Raw genomic sequence first — 15,938 nt, 5'->3', positions numbered from 1 at the left:
AACAGAGAGCCGAGAGAGAAATTAAAGTTCTTGTTTCATTTGACTTTCCATTTCCTGAGAGATGTACCTAGAGCCCTTGATCTTCCCTTGGAAACGGTCACTCTCTTCCAGCTCCCCCCAACTGCCATTTGGCTTTTCTATCCTTAGCTTTGCCTTTTGCTTCCCAAGTACCCTTTGTTTCACATCTCTCAGTCTGAATACTCTCTCCTCCTTGTCAAAAAAATCGCATCCCATTTCACGTGGAAAGGCCTCTGTGCTCAACACAGAGATGCACCACCGAGATCCGTCTGGAAGAAAAGATGTGCTAGCTAATGGTGAGGAGTGCAGTTAGCAGGCAGCTTCCAGCCCTTGGCTCTTCCAGGGTGGGCCTTGTCTGCGGAGAGCTGCCTTGTGGAGGTCATGCCCTTCCGGGACAGCCCCCGTCCAGTGGCCGAGGGAGGCCGTGGTATAAACACCCTGTTATTTTGGCCAGATGGGAGAGAACTCTGGCGATCAATTTTTTTTTTTTAGGATTTTACTTTATTTTTTAAAGTTTATTTATTTTGAGAGACAGAGAGAGAGAGAGAGAGAGCGAGAGAGAGAGCAAGCAGGGGAGGGGCACAGAGAGAGGGAGAGAGAGAAAGAATCCCAAGCAGGCTCCACACTGTCTCAGTGCACAGAGCCTGATGTGGGGCTTGAACTCACGAACCGTGAGATCATGACCTGAGCTGAAATCAAGAGTTGGACGCAAAGCCACCTGAGCCACCCGGGCCCCCCCCAAAGATTTTATTTTTAAGTAATCTCTGCACTCCACGTGGGGCTCAAACTTACAACCCTGAGATCAAGAGCAGCCTGCTTTACCGACTGAACCAGCCAGGTACTCGGCAGGCAATTCTATCTTCAGAGATTCCCCTTGGGATTGAATTAATCAGACCGGCTCGGTAGCCCAGCTTCTCCTTTTGTTCCCCCTCCTTTCAAACATGTTGATTGCTAATAAGCATCTTGCACCCCAGACTCTGTCACAGCATCTTCTTCCTGAGAGCTCAACCTGTAGGAGGCTGTCTGGATCCTGTCTGGTTCCTGAATTTGTCTGCCAAGTATCCTGCATGTTTCTGGGTAGAACTTGCTTGATGTTTATGGCTGGTTGGTCAGCAGGCAGTAGTGGGAGTAGGGTGTGTGAACGGGTGGAGACCTACTTCTGTCCAAGGGGACTGTTGTCAATAATAGCTCCATTACTCAGTGACCTAAGCACCTCTTTTTTTTTTTTTACATTTATTTATTTTTGAGAGACAGAGAGAGACAGAGCAGTTAGGGGAGGGGCAGAGAGAGAGAGAGGACACAGAATCCAAAGCAGGCTCCAGGCTCTGAGCTGTCAGCACAGAGTCCGACGCGGGGCTCAAACTCAAGAATCGTGAGATCATGACCTGAGCCGAAGTGAGCCACCCAGGCACCCCAGGGCTGTCTGCTTTTAGAGACAGTGGAAAATGTGGGTTTTTATTTTTTTTTATTTATTATTATTATTTTTTGTATTATTTGAGAATAATACAACTGCTAACAGTCATATTTCCGCTGTGATCCAGTGATTCAATTCTGCCATAGAAAAGAAATTAATTGGGATAGGTGAGAGTCATAACAAGTGTTAAGCATCAATAGTAAGCTCATAATAGGCAAAATTCAGAGGATGTGTTAAGTATAGATAATGAGTAATCATGTGAAGCAGGCAGAATATAAAAGGTTTTAAATTTAGATAGTAAGTCATCTAATTCAAAAAAAACACGTTTTAATGTTTCTATTTATTTTTGAGAGACAGAGAGAGACAGAGCGCGTGTGGGGGAGGGGCAGGGAGAGGGAGACACAGAATCTGAAGCAGGCTCCGGGCTCTGAGCTATCAGCGCAGAGCCCCATGCGGGGTTCGAACTCGTGAACCATGACATCATGACCTGAGCCGAAGTCGGAAGTTTAACTGACTCAGCCACCAGGCACCCTAATAAGTTAGTCCTCTTAAGATAATAAATGGAATATGTAATTGAACAGACAAGACCGTTCTTATGAGTAGAGGGTGGTGATGGGAAGACCAAGGCCACATCGCCATCATGCTACCTCTGGCTGACAGTTATGCCACCCTTAAACTGGCCACCCGTTGGTAACAAACATCCTGTAGGGGAACAATTATGGCTTCACATGTGTTCTTCCCAAGAAAAACGAATGACTCTCATAGCTGTTGAACAGCCTTACTGACAAGCTACACGTCCAAGTGTGTTGTCTCTGCGTCTCCCCAACTGGGCAAGTGTATACCCGTAATCTCAGGAATCTTCAATGTGCGAGCTGAGAGCCCACAATACGTAGTTTGTAACTACACCAGCATTGGGGTAAGGCTGATGTGGAGAGGGGGGAGAGAGAGAGATGGACAGAAAGAGAGAAATATTGAGGGAGAGTGGGAGAGGGAGAGAGAAAAGGAGAACATTCGAAGGATTCAGATGTGTGGTTCTTCCACCCTGCCTGTACACTATTCTAAGTATATTAAGCTATCCCATTTCTACCTTCTTGTTCCTCACTGTAGTTTACTTATTTTTTATTTTTATTTTTTAAATGTTTGTTTTATTTTTATTTATCTTGAGAAAGAGTGTGAGCGAGGGAGAGGGAGAGAGAATCCCAAGCAGGCTCTGTACTGACGCGGGGCTCGATCCCATGAATCTTGAGACCATGACCTGAGCTAAAATCAAGAGTCAGAAGCTGAAATCAAGAGTCAGACGCTTAACTGACTCAGTCACACAGGCACCCTTCCTCACAGATTTAATAAACTGTGTCTTTATTATTCGTATCATAATGTGGTTTGTGAATCTTTCTGTTCTGTAACCTCCAGGATTTTGGGATACCTTGGCTGATAGTGATGATGGCCACCATTTTGTCAAAGTGATTTCCCACATGATGGAGTAGGTCACCATTACTTTGTTTTCTTACTAAGCAGCTCAGCACTCTTAAGCGGCAATCACAAGGCAATACCACTAATATTTAATCGGAACTTTAGCTGCTTTACAGGCAAACACACTCATTTTTGCTTTAAGTGGTAATGGTTTTAAAATAAGTCCAGGGGCACCTGGGTGATTTGGTCGGTTAAGCGTCCGACTTCGGCTCAGGTCATGATCTCAAGATTCGTGGATTCGAGCCCCTCCTTGGGCTCTGTGCTGACAGCTCCCAGCCTGCTTCAGATCCTCTGTCTCCCTCTCTCTCTTCCCTGGCCCCGCTCATGCTCTCTCTCTCTCTCTCTAAAATAAAAAGTAAACATTAAAAAAAATTTAAATAAGTCCACAAATTTTTTGCTCCTTCTTTCAAGATGTGGAGTTGAATTTCCTCTTTGAGTGTGTGTGGGCTGGGCTTCGAGACTCACTTCTGATGAATAGCATGGCAGAACTGATGCTATCTAATTCCAGGATGAAGTCATGATGCCACTGTGGTTTCCTCTTTGTTTCTCTCGGCCTTGGATCGTTGTCTCTTGGGGATGTCAGCTCTTATTGTGACCCATGGTATGTGCCTGTGCTGTGACCCATCTGGTAGCAGCTGAGGTCTTTGGCCAACAGTCACATGAGTGAGCTTGGAGAAGGCATTCCTTCTCTGTGCCTGTAGGGTGACTTTAGCCCTGGCCAACATTATGACCTTAGGGCAGACCCCGAATCAGAGCTACCCACTAGGCTGCTCTCAGATTTTCGACCAACAGAAACTTTTCAATATTTGTTGTTTTAAGCCACCAAGTTTCGGAGTAACTTGTTATTCAGCCCTAGGTAACTAATACAATGATCCAGTATGACAGGTTGCCGTGGATGAGGGGTTCTTACATATGAATATTCATGAGAACAGGGTTCTTCCTATCCTGCCCAGAGTCTGACTTTATCTGGTTAAACACAGAGAGAGGAAGGAGACCATCAATTTGCAGAGAAGAAAGAATCAACATTTCCAGGTTTTGTGGAATTGCTGGAAACTCTATGTTTAAAATAGGTTCATTTTCATAAAGCTGTGCCATTGTCATGATCTTTAAAAAGCTTGGAATAATTTGCTGTGCCCTTTCTGCATTTGAATGAGAAATGATATCCCCCAGGGAGTCCATGCCTCATGAGAAGCAAAAACTTTTTGGGGATTTAATGCCTTATCGTTGTCCCTCAGATTGATACTTAACCTAAAATTGTATTTAACACATCAAAACCCAAACTTCCCCTCCTTTCGCATGGAAAAATCTGATTACCTAATTTAGTATTAGGTTTACTACCTAATTTAGTATTAGGTTTACGTCAAGCTTCGGGGAAGCTCTAAGATTCAATACTTGCAGCAAAGCTGATTTGTAGTCCCACACAACTGAGTATACGTGCTTCTAGTTACCATGGCCTGTCTGTCTTGTGGTAATGCCAGAGTCCTATTTTCTCTTTGAAGATTTGATGGAAAGGTCCAAGATGTTGGGGAGGAAGAACTACTTTGGCCTTCAGTGACTCTTTCACAGCCCCACTTTCCATCAAGGATTAGCTAAAAATGTTGAGGGATGACCGTATGCCTTGATTTTTTTTCCCTAGCAGTGCTCTTGTGCAGTTTGGATGGTTCTAGAAATGTGTAGCTTATATAGTACTTTTAAAACTTGGTGGCACAAATACATATTTTTGTGCTCAGATTTGAGTGCCCTCACTGGTTTGTGAGTTCCTCTCGGGCTGTGTGGAACAAAGAAAGCACAGACGGGCTTTGGAAACAGACAGATGTGGGCTGGTCCTGCTGCTTTACTAGAAGTATGACTCAGGCGCAGCACGTCACGTCCTTAAGGTTTGGTTTTTCTCATCACCAGAAAGAACACAGTGATTTTAGTTTCACGGTGGATTTCTAAGGGCTTGGTGCGATTGTAGATGCTCACAATCTGCGACACGGTAGACACTCCTTTTTTCCTCATTTACCCATCACTGTAAACCATCACCATGCCTCTTACTCGTACATACTCCGTGACATTTCATGGCGCCTGCTGTACTGTTTCACAGTGAATATTTATTCAATTTGTTCTTTTTTTTTTTTCAACGTTTATTTATTTTTCTTGGGACAGAGAGAGACAGAGCATGAACGGGGGAGGGGCAGAGAGAGAGGAAGACACAGAATCGGAAACAGGCTCCAGGCTCCGAGCCATCAGCCCAGAGCCTGACGCGGGGCTCGAACTCACAGACCGCGAGATCGTGACCTGGCTGAAGTCGGACGCTCAACCGACTGTGCCACCCAGGCGCCCCTCAATTTGTTCTTTTAAAAAAATGTTCCATTTATTTTTGAGAGAGAGAGTGAGGGGGAGGGTCAGAGAGAGAGGGAGACACAAGGATCCAAAGCAGGCTCTGTGCTGAGAGCAGAGAGCCTGATGTGGGGCTTGAACCCATGCACCGTAGAATCATGACCTGAGCTGAAGTCGGTTGCTTTTTTTTTTTTTTAATGTTTTTTTTTTTTTTATTTTTGAGAGAATGAGAGAGAGACAGAGTGTAAGCGGGAGAGGGGCAGAGTGAGAGGGAGACACAGAATCAGAAGCAGGCTCCAGGCTCTGAGCTCTCAGCACAGAGCCCCACGTGGGGTTTGAATCCACAAACGGTGAGATCATGACCTGAGCCGAAGTCAGTCGCTTCACCGACTGAGCCACCCAGGTACCCCAGAATTTTTTTAAAGTTTATTTATTTATTTTTTTTCAGTAATCTGTACACCCGATATGGGGTTCCAACTTATGGCCCTGAGATCAAGAGTCGCATGCTCTTCCGACTGAGCCAGCCAGGCACCCCTTGAATTTATTCTCATCTTTTAATCATATCAGTAACACTTTGGAGTTTTACAAACTCTGATGGGATCAGAAATAGTTATCGAGTAACCAAATTACTGTGTGCTGTCTGTGTCTGTGTATAATTATACTACCTAATGAATAGCATGGCATCCATCCTTAGCATACGTCCTTGCTAACACAAAACAAATCAGTCCAGACAGGAGAATCATGGGAGTGCATAATTCTGTCCTTTAGAAACTGCTACTCCCCTTCCTCCTCCCCATGTCATTGAACTTATCTTTTAGAAACAGATTGATTTACTTTTGTTAGAATATTCATGAGTTCTTCCTCATTGTTATCTGAATACCATTTTTATGGTAACCAGAAATAGTGGTTTCAGTGAACTCAGGTAAATCTGATTCATTATTTATTCTTTAAAAAAATATTTTTTATTATTTCTTTATTTTTTATTTGAGTGAGAGAGAGAGAGAGAGGGAGAGAAAGAAAAGACACGGGGGTACAAGGGATCAAGCAGGGAAGCGGGGGAGGGCAGAGAGAATCCCAAGCAGGCTCCATGCTCAACACTGAGTCTGATCCGGGGATTGATCCCACGACCCTGGGATCGTGACCTGAGCCCAAATCAAGAGTGAGATGCTCAACCAACTGAGCCAGCCAGGCGCCCCCACTTAGAATTATTTTGATGTCTGTGTTTAACCGATTTTGCCCTCTCTCCCATACAAGTCCGTAAACTCCATCCCTCCTTATTTTCCTAGTGCCTCTTGCATCTTGTGGTGAATGGTACAAAACACTGGCTTGCCCTGTGTTTTCTTCCCATTCATCATATCTTTATACGATCTTCCTTCCATCTGTATGTGATGGATAAAGAATAAAGGTTTTGATAGATTGAGAACTGTTGATATTTACCTTTTCAGTACAAAAGCTTTCACTGAGTCCCTGGACAGCTTAGTGATGGAGTTTGCCAGTAAATAAAACCTAACTAAGAGGTTTTAAAACTCCTTTAAATATTAAGAAAAGCTACAGAATATATTGAGGAAGGGTAGCAGAGAATGTTAGCTTTGGGGCGCTTGCGTGGTTCAGTTGGTTGAGCGTCTGACTTCGGCTCAGGTTATGATCTCACGGTTCGTGGGTTTGAGCCCCACATCGGGCTCTGTGCTGCCAACTCAGAACCTGGAGCCTGCTTCAGATTCTGTGTCTTCTTCTTTCTCTGCCCTTCCCCTGCTCGTGCTCTGTCTCTGTCTCAAAAACAAACATTAAAAAAAATTTTTTTTTTAAAAGAGTGTAGCCAAGCATCATTTAAAGTTTTCTGAATGTTGTCAAAGTAGGGACTTTTTCCTTGCGTTGGTGTTTCGTTTAGGTACGCTGGCTCTTTTTCTCTGGTTAACTTTCTTCCGTTTGTTTTTTTCTTCTGTCAGCGCCTGGTCTTTGGGAACTAGGGGTCCAGTTGGGTAAGAAGGTGGTTAATCATGAATTAGAGCACAGGGTCAATTTTACTTAATCCTAGATGAAGATGAAACATGAGCATTTCAGTGTAGTTAATGCATGGGAATTGGAGCAAATAAGTGGAAGTAAGTTCTAGTAGAACAAGGATTTAACAAGGACAACAGTGAATCCAGGCACTTTTGAGTTTTTTCCTGCTCTTACTCTTTTTTTTTTTTTTATTTTGTTTTAATGTTTATTTTTGAGAGAGAGAGAGACAGAGCACGAGTAGGAGAGGGGCAGAGAGAGAGGAAGACACAATCCAGAGCAGGCATCAGGCTCTGAGCTGTCAGCTCAGAGTCCGACACAGGACTCGAACCCACGAACCCTGAGATCATGACCTGAGCTGAAGTCAGACGCTTAACCAACTGAGCCACCCAGGCGGCCCGCTCTATCTTATTCTTTTTTTTTTTTTTTAATTTTTTTTCAACGTTTATTTATTTTTTTTTGGGACAGAGAGAGAGCATGAACGGGGGAGGGGCAGAGAGAGAGGGAGACACAGAATCGGAAACAGGCTCCAGGCTCTGAGCCATCAGCCCAGAGCCCGACGCGGGGCTCAAACTCCCGGACCGCGAGATCGTGACCTGGCTGAAGTCGGACGCTTAACCGACTGCACCACCCAGGCGCCCCCGCTCTATCTTATTCTTAAATGAGATTAAATTTCTACATCTAAATCTGGTGTCTGCCATTCAGTTTTACTTATTTTTTTTTAAAGTTTTTTTTCTGTTTATTTTTTATTTTAGAGAGAAAGAACATGAGCAGGGGAGAGGGGCAGAGGGAGAGAGAGAATCTCAAGCAGGCTCTACACTCAGCACTGAGCCCAGTGCAGGGCTTGATCCTATGACCCTGGGATGGTGACTCAAGCTGAAATCAAGAGTTGGATGTTTAACTGACTGAGCCACTCAGGCACCCCAAAATTTACTTTTAAGTAATGCTACCCCTAACGTGGGCCTCAGACTCAGGACCCCGAGATCAAGAGTCCTTTGCTCCTCTGACTGAACCAGCAAGGCGCCCCTTCCATTCGGTTTCCAACTGGAAAGCTCAGGCCTGATACTTAACTTGGGCCAGATTAAGAAACCAGACTTTAAAATTGGATCTGAGGAAACTTGGTTTTTAAAGGTGCTCACCGCATGGGACAACCATAGATTAGGGATTCGAGACACTTTTTCCATTATTGTTTCTCTTTTTGGTTCCCTCACAAGTCGTTTCTCTTCTGAGTACAATTAACTTTCAGTGCTAGAGCTGATTTATATTATATGCGGATTATCCCAGTCCCAGTAGGATTTATCTTGAAATTGGTGTTCCTTGGCTTTCTTCTTGGCATTAAGACTTGCATCAAAAGGATCCAGGTCATGGTCCGTCGCCAATAATAACTTTACATTGTGTGGTGTTGTATTCCTCACAGAGCGTTTCCACTTTTGTTCTCATCTCCTCTTCAGGCATCTTTTTTATTTTCACTTTTTAATTTTTTTTTGAGAGAGAACACGCAAGCAGGGGAGAGGGGCGGCAAGAGAGAGAGAATCCCCAGCAGGCTCCATGCCCGATGCAGGGCTTGATCTCATGACCTTGAAGTCCTGACCTGAGCCGAAACCAGGAGTTGGATGCTTAACTGACTGAGCCACCCAGGTGTTCTCATTTTGTCTTTAGGCACTTTGACGTGGGATCTGTACTTCACAACCGTGACCAAACTGAAGCTTTGGAGGGGGAGTTGCCCAAGGACGTAGAGCGAGTGCGCGACCGAGTTGGGATGAGACTGCAGATTTGTTTATTTTGCCTAGCCAAGCAAGTTCTTGGTCTTAACTACTCCCCACCCTCCCCATGGTCCAGGAGTCCTCGTGTGCTTGCTCATCTCTGACAGTAGAAATGGCCTCAGATTTCCAATAATGTTCAAATGTCAGTGACGTTCAGATGTAATTTGTCTTTGGCTCTGAAATCAGTTGTCCCAAACTAATCTAATAACTTGGGGCTTTCTTTGTTTAATCAAATCGTTAAGACAGGCAATAATAAAAGACTTTCTCCAATGCCAGCAGGGGTTAATTCTATTATTCCAACTGTTTCTAGTGAAAGTTTTGCTGCTATAGAATAACTAGAAAATCGAGTTCTTTTCTGGTCTGATTGACCCTTCCTTTACTAGCCTCTTGCTCAATCAGTCGCCTTGATAAGTCTCTCCTAGTGTACTTTTTTTTTTTTTTTCCATAATACGAGTTTGCCTTTGTAATATGGTTAGGACTCAAGAGAAAGCATTTGATCTTGGGCTTCTTCATTTGCAAAGCTCTAATGACCTCACTTTTTCCTGCTCTTACTACTCTTAGAACCTTTTAGGCCCAGTCAGAGTTAGACAAAGACATTTTCATGGAACATTTGGCAGGCAAATTACGGGCAGCAGAAAGGCCGTGCTTGGATGTGATAAAGTAAAAATTATCTTAGATTGAGAAAGGAAAAATCTGACTTGTCATCCAGCAACTTGGGATAACAGATAGAGATAAAGACAGCTGCATATGATCGGGAAACAGTATTTTTCTCCAGGTTCTTGCAGTTGTAAAATATCATAAGAACCTTTTTTTTTTAATGCTTATTTATTTACTTGAGAGAAAGAGAGGGAGGGTCAGAGAGAGGAGGAGAGAGAGAATCCCAAGCAGTCTTTCTCAGTGTGCAGTGGGTCGCGGTGCTCGATCCCACAAATCGTGAGATCATGACCTGACCCGAGATCAAGAGTCAGATGCTTTACCGACTGAGCCACCCAGGCACCCTGAATTTTGTTGTTGTTGTTGTTAAATGTTTATTTATTTATTTTGAGAGCAAGAGAGAGGGCGAGTTCGAGCAGGGGATGGGCAGAGAGAGAGGCAGAGACGGAGAGAGAGAGAATCCCAAGCAGTCTCCATGCTGTCAGCTGGTTCTCAGGAACCTTGAGATCATGACTTGAGTGGAAGTCAAGAGTCGGATGCTTAACCAACTGAGCCACCCATGTGCCCCAAGAACCTTTTTTTTTTTAAAGCAAAAGATGGAAATTTCTTCAGTTTATTTTATGATGTTAACATTAATGTGAAAATGAAAGTCATAATACAAAAAGAAGGAAGGAAAGAAGGTAGAGAGGGAGAGAGGATGGAGGGAGAAATAAAGCTATAGAACAATATCACTTAATTGCAAATAGACTCCAGCAATATATCAGAAGAGAACCCAGTATGACTAAGGGGCCAGTGTGGCCGAAGATCAGTTAAACTATTAGCCTAATCCATTTAAGTTATAAATTAAAGTGATAAACACCCCATATGATTATAACATGCACTGAAAAGGCATTTGGTGAAATACAGCCACAAGTCCTTTGAATGACTAGTTCTTTTTTACTCACTAAGAAATTTTGTTCTCTGTTCATCCCATCATTTATCTAAACTCCACTCTCCCCAAAGTCGTAACTACCTTTTCCTTTACTGAGAGATGATGCCCCATCATTCCTCTGTTTCTTCTCACTAATTGCAGTGGGTCGACAAGCCTGACTGTTAGACCACAGATTTGTCCCTGGTGGCCTGAAGCTGATTGAACTAAGATAGGGGAAGGAAAATTTTTCCTTCTAGCCTTCAAGGTCTTCCAGCTGGTTTTAGAATTGGGGGTACCTGCGTGGCTCAGTTGGTTAAGTGTGCGACTTTGGCTCCGGTCATGATGTCACTATTTGTGGGTTCGAGCCCCGTGTCAGGCTCTGCACTGACAGTGCGGAGCCTGCTTGGGGTTCTCTCCCTCCCTTTCCCTTTGCCCCCCCCCCAATAAATAAATAAACTTAAAAAAAATTAAATTGACATGAGACTATTTAACAGGAGAAAAAAAATCCCAAAGTTTTAATCGAAATGAAATGGCCAAGACAGTCAGATTTTACACTTTTTATTTTTATTTTTTTAAATTATTTTATTTTATTATATGAAGTTTATTGTCAAATTAGTTTCCTTACAAAGATTTTACACTTTTTAGGCAAAGAGACAATAAATCTTGGTTGGGGGCACTGACAGGCCAAAAAAAAACTTTGGGAGTGTGAAAAATCCCTAAAAGGAAAGGTCACTTAGAATGAAGTGGGGAGGCCAGCAGGGGGAACTCTCCACCCTCTACTACTCATGGTCAATTGCAGACCAGACAGAAAGAGGAAGACAGACTCCCTTGTATCCCAGCCGTCCCCCCTAACAGCCCAGCCAATGACAGTGAGAACTGAGCCAATGAAAAGCCACTATACTTTCAACTCCCAGTTTACTCAGATGGGCCTTTAGTTTATTTTTATTACAGCCTTCAAAACCTAAACTTCCCCTTTTCCTCTATAAAAGAGCATTCTTTTTCTTTGTTCGTCGGACTTGCTTCTGGTTTTCCCTTGGCTTGCTTGTCCCGGATTGCAATTCTCTGCTCTTCTCAAATAAACCCATGTTTGCTGGTAAAATGACTGGCAGTTATATTTTTAAGGTGAATAGGAGAGTTTCCAGTAGTAAGGAACTCTAAACAGAATTTTGGCTGGGATAGTAAATTAGTAAAAAGTAACAGGGGTCATTTACACAGCCATCTTGGCTTTAAATTTACCCTCTTTGATGGTAAGGATGTCTCTTTACCTCTTGATACAGGGAGGGCACCTTTCATATGGGAGACATATTTCTTGCTTTCTAGAGACAAAGGGGAGCAGGGTCAGAGTGTTCTTTTTGCATTGGCTGCTTCTTAAGTAACTTTTATTCAAAATAGGATCACCTGGGTGCCTCAGTCAGTTGAATATCTGACTTTGGCTCAGGTCATGATCTCACAGTTCATGGGCTCAAGCCCCACATGGGGCTCTTTGCTGACAGCTCAGAACCTGGATCCTGCTTTGGATTCTGTGTCTCCCTCTCTCTCCGACCCTGCCCTTCTTGAGTTCTCTCTCTCTCTCTCTCTCTCAAAAATAAATAAACATTAAAATAATTTTTTAAAATAATACATTGGGGTGCCTTGGGTGGCTCAGTCAGTTAGGCGCTTGACTTTTGATCTCAGCTCAGGTCATGATCTCACAGTTTGTGGGATTGAGCCCCATGTTGGGCTCTGTGCTGACAGTGGAGCCTGCTTGGGATTCTGTTTCTCCTCTCTGCCCCTCCCCTGCTTGTGTGAGTGCGTGCGCGCTCTCTCTCTCTCTCTCAAAAAATAAATAAACATAAAAGAATAAAATAAAATAACATGCTGGGGTCGCCTGGGTGGCTCAGTCGGTTAAGCATCTGACTCTTAGATTTCTGCTCAGGTCATGATTTCATGGTTCATGAGATGGAGCCCCGGGTCAAATTCCTGCTTGCAATTCTCTCTCTTCCTCGCTCTTTGCCCCTCCCCGACTTCTAAATAAATAAATAATAAAATAGTATGTAAAAAAAAAAACAAACCTGTCAATGTGGTGCATTTTGGGGTGGCCTGACTTTGGTCCTTAAAATGGCCAGTGGGTTGGTTGGTTTCCTTGGAAAAAAAATTGTTCACTCAAAAAACACCAGTGCAAGACTCTTCCTTGAAGGAGAGACTCTGAAGTCCGTCCGATGTTGGCCGGTTGTTTTTAAGTTTCCTGCGGCCAAGATGTACCTCAAACTGCTTATTTGAAAGAAGCTCTTCCCCTGGTGTGCTCCCGACCATTGCTCAATTCACAGCCAGCTCAATTTTCCAGTTGAGAATAAGGAAGAAGTCAAATACATTATGTTGGCCTCTAGATACAGGCTTCTCTTAGAAAATGGCATTCTTCACCCAACTGGTCAGTGTTTGCTACACCCTGATGAGAACATTCAGTGGTCCGATGAGTTGGTCTTTGGAAGGACAGCTTCACTTGTGACATAGAGCACTTTTGAAAAACAGCCTGGCCTGAGTTTTGACCACTCTTTCCATGGCCACATACCAGTTGTGCCCTGTGCCTGTCAGTGTTAAAAAGATCAAGTTCACGGCTTGCAGTCCATTTCGTTTTCTTTTCCTGTTCTGCCTTATTTCTCATCTTGGGTCCGGAAGTCTGGGAAACGTCAGGAAACTTCACTACTTTTCTTTTTCTTCAATAAGTCTAAAACACTCTGTCACTTTTCATCCACAAGTGACTTTTTCTCTTAAACTCCCATATGCTGTTATAAACTACCAAAGCAACCAGCTGTGGAGAAAAATCGAGTCCAAAGTCATTGACTTAAGTCCTGTCCTTTCAGGTATTAGTGGCTTGTCTTGTCCTGCAAGGACTTTTAACAAAAAAAAAATTTTTTTTTAATGTTTATTTATTTTGGGGAGGGAGGGGCAGAGAGAGCGGAAGACACAGAATCTGAAGCAGGCTGCAGGCTCTGAGCTGCCAGCACAGAGCCCGATATGGGGCTTGAACTCAAGAATTGTGAGATCATGACCTGAGCCGGAGTCGGACCCTCAACCGACTGAGCCACCCAGGTCCCCTTGTCCTGCAAGGACTTTTGACTTTGCTTTTAATTTACTGTGTTACCTTGTGCATGTTTTTTTCCTTCTCAGTTTAAAAGTCCATGAAAGGTAAGTCGTTTCATTCTCTGTGCATGGCTAAGCTTTGTTGGACCGTGGTATTTTGCAGGATTTCCTATTTGGTTTCCTGAAGCCCCTGGGGCTCTGAGTCCAGCTTTGTTTTTGCAAAGGTCTGCCCAGCTGCATGGCGACTCTTTAACACATGAGGGCTTTCTGTGTGGCAGCAGTTTCCATTTGAGACTCTCTGGGCCTCACATAAGGCCACTCTTTCAGGCACCTAGAGGTAACCTTAAACTATCAGCAGTTTTGTCTCAGGACAAGGGCCGAGTTCAGCTGTAGCCATGTTGTGATAGTCCTTGGGGCTTCGAACCAGTGGGGGACCCCTAGGAAAGAAGAGGCCTGTGGGGTAGGGTAACAGTGAGGGTGTGGAAAACCTGGTTGCTTATGGGGATGAGGGTGGCTGGTAGGCCAGAGTGGTTCTGGAGGGGCCAGATGGTGTTGCAAGCAGAGGGATGCCTAGACTAGCAGGCTTCATGCTGTGTGAAACTTGGATGTACGAAATCTTAAAGGCAAGTGGCTGCTTAAAAAGATGGAAGGTAATCCACTCGTTTCATAAGGGTAGCTAGTCCCAAAAGCCAGGACGTCTGGAGCAACAGAGCCTGTTGATGTGAGGAGACTAAATGACAGGTGGGCACTTCTAGGGTATTCGGGGAGGAGTCATGTCTCCCAGGTACTATCTATCCGATGAACATTCAGTGGAGACGCCAGAGGGATAGAAGCTGTAATTGGTGTGGAACTGTGTTGGGGTTAAGTAATTAGTCCCTAAAGTGGAATTGGCACAACATTCACGCTTGGGGAAAACAATGGCATGGGTATTCTTCAAACCCCATTAATGTGCCTTAGATGCCTGGGAGTGATGGGGGAGGAGACCTAGGTACAGACTTTTGAAGAGCCTTGAGCTTATCCTCAAAATGTGGTTTTTGGACAAGGGGCACCTGGGTGGCCCAGTCGGTTAAACGTCTGGCTTTGGCTCAAATCACCATCTCATGGTTCCTGAGTTCGAGCCCTGTGTCAGGCTCTCTGATACCAGTGGGGAGCCTGCTTCGGATCCTCTGCCTCCCTCCCTCTCTCTGCACCCCCCCCCCCAAATTAAGTAAAGTAAAAATATGGCTTGGACTTGAAATACAGTGGTTTAGTCCACAAGTTGTGAAGTTTTGCTAAGCAAGGTTTGGTGGTGGCTGGAGTCCATGAGGTACCTGTGTTAAGTGTGAAATATGCCATGTCTTTGAAGATGTCCAGTAGGGTAGGGTCCCAATAGCCACGAGAATATTCATACAAGATCCAGAGATGTTCGGCGTTTGAACGAGGGTCAGAGCTTTATGTTCCCATCCTTTGTTCTAAGCCGGATCGAGGTGTCACAGAGTTTCGCAAAGTTTCCTCGTTATGTCAAGTATCATCACCAGGGGTCTCTATTCCAGGTGTGTCAGAAGGAAAAGATGAATACGAGCCTCTTGGAGCTATTGCCGCTACCTGAAGCAAGATCCTATGGAGACTACTGCCCAGGTAAATTGTGTTAATTCCAGCTATAGCCTTGCATTTTTTTCCTGGCTTTGGGTGGGCACCCATTCATTATCCAAGCCAGATTGTTCTCTCCAGTTTTAGTAGTAGCCGAAAGCCCTTCCTGAAGTCTGGCAAGGCCATAGGTATCCCAGAAGTGTAGTTCAGTAAAGACCTGTAACCTTCAGATGGGAAGGATCCAGAACAAATGAAGGATGGGCAACACTCTGATCTTGATGTGGCAGAGGTTTCACCCTCCTTTAGCCATGCCCTGGAACCATCCCTGGTGTTCGTGTCAACAAACTCAGTCTGTCTGAATTCCAAAGGGGAGTCTCCTCTGGTTATGGGCTAGGAAACTAGGAAACTTGTGGAAACTAGGCCAGTCGTGCAGGTATATAAAACATAGAGGCAACTCCCTTGTTTCTGTGTTTGAAATATTTGTAGAGACAGATCATTTAAAACGTGAATATGAGGAGGAGGGTGCTGTAAGACACATAGATAGGTCTTGGTGGCACAGCTCAGAAAATAATGGCAGGATCTTGGGGTAACGCCAGTAGGTTAATATCTTGAAGAACCCTATTTCCAAAGGCTCAGTAAAGTCACTAAAGTAAATCAGAACTCTGTTTTACAGGGGTGGTCTTGTGAGATATCGCCCCATCCTTAGCAGGGGCTATCCATCAGTCCAGCATTTTCTGCCAGCCTGTTGGACCAAGTCTTG

The 15,938-nt window shown here is 44.2% G+C and overlaps 1 long non-coding RNA gene across 1 annotated transcript in view; it reads left to right on the top strand.

Moving 5' to 3' along the window:
• Positions 1-15,938, top strand: part of LOC109496499 — a 143,971-nt gene that overhangs the window by 32,474 nt on the left and 95,559 nt on the right. The window contains exon 3 of the long non-coding RNA XR_002152539.2: positions 15,142-15,226. This is a non-coding gene — a long non-coding RNA (uncharacterized LOC109496499). The remainder of the gene's footprint in view (positions 1-15,141; positions 15,227-15,938) is intronic.

This window comes from Felis catus, chromosome X (genome assembly GCF_018350175.1).
Source record: "Felis catus isolate Fca126 chromosome X, F.catus_Fca126_mat1.0, whole genome shotgun sequence".
In the NCBI taxonomy this organism is placed as follows: domain Eukaryota; kingdom Metazoa; phylum Chordata; class Mammalia; order Carnivora; family Felidae; genus Felis; species Felis catus.
Note: the sequence above shows the minus strand (reverse complement) of the source record. Positions and strands in the feature narration are given on the sequence as shown.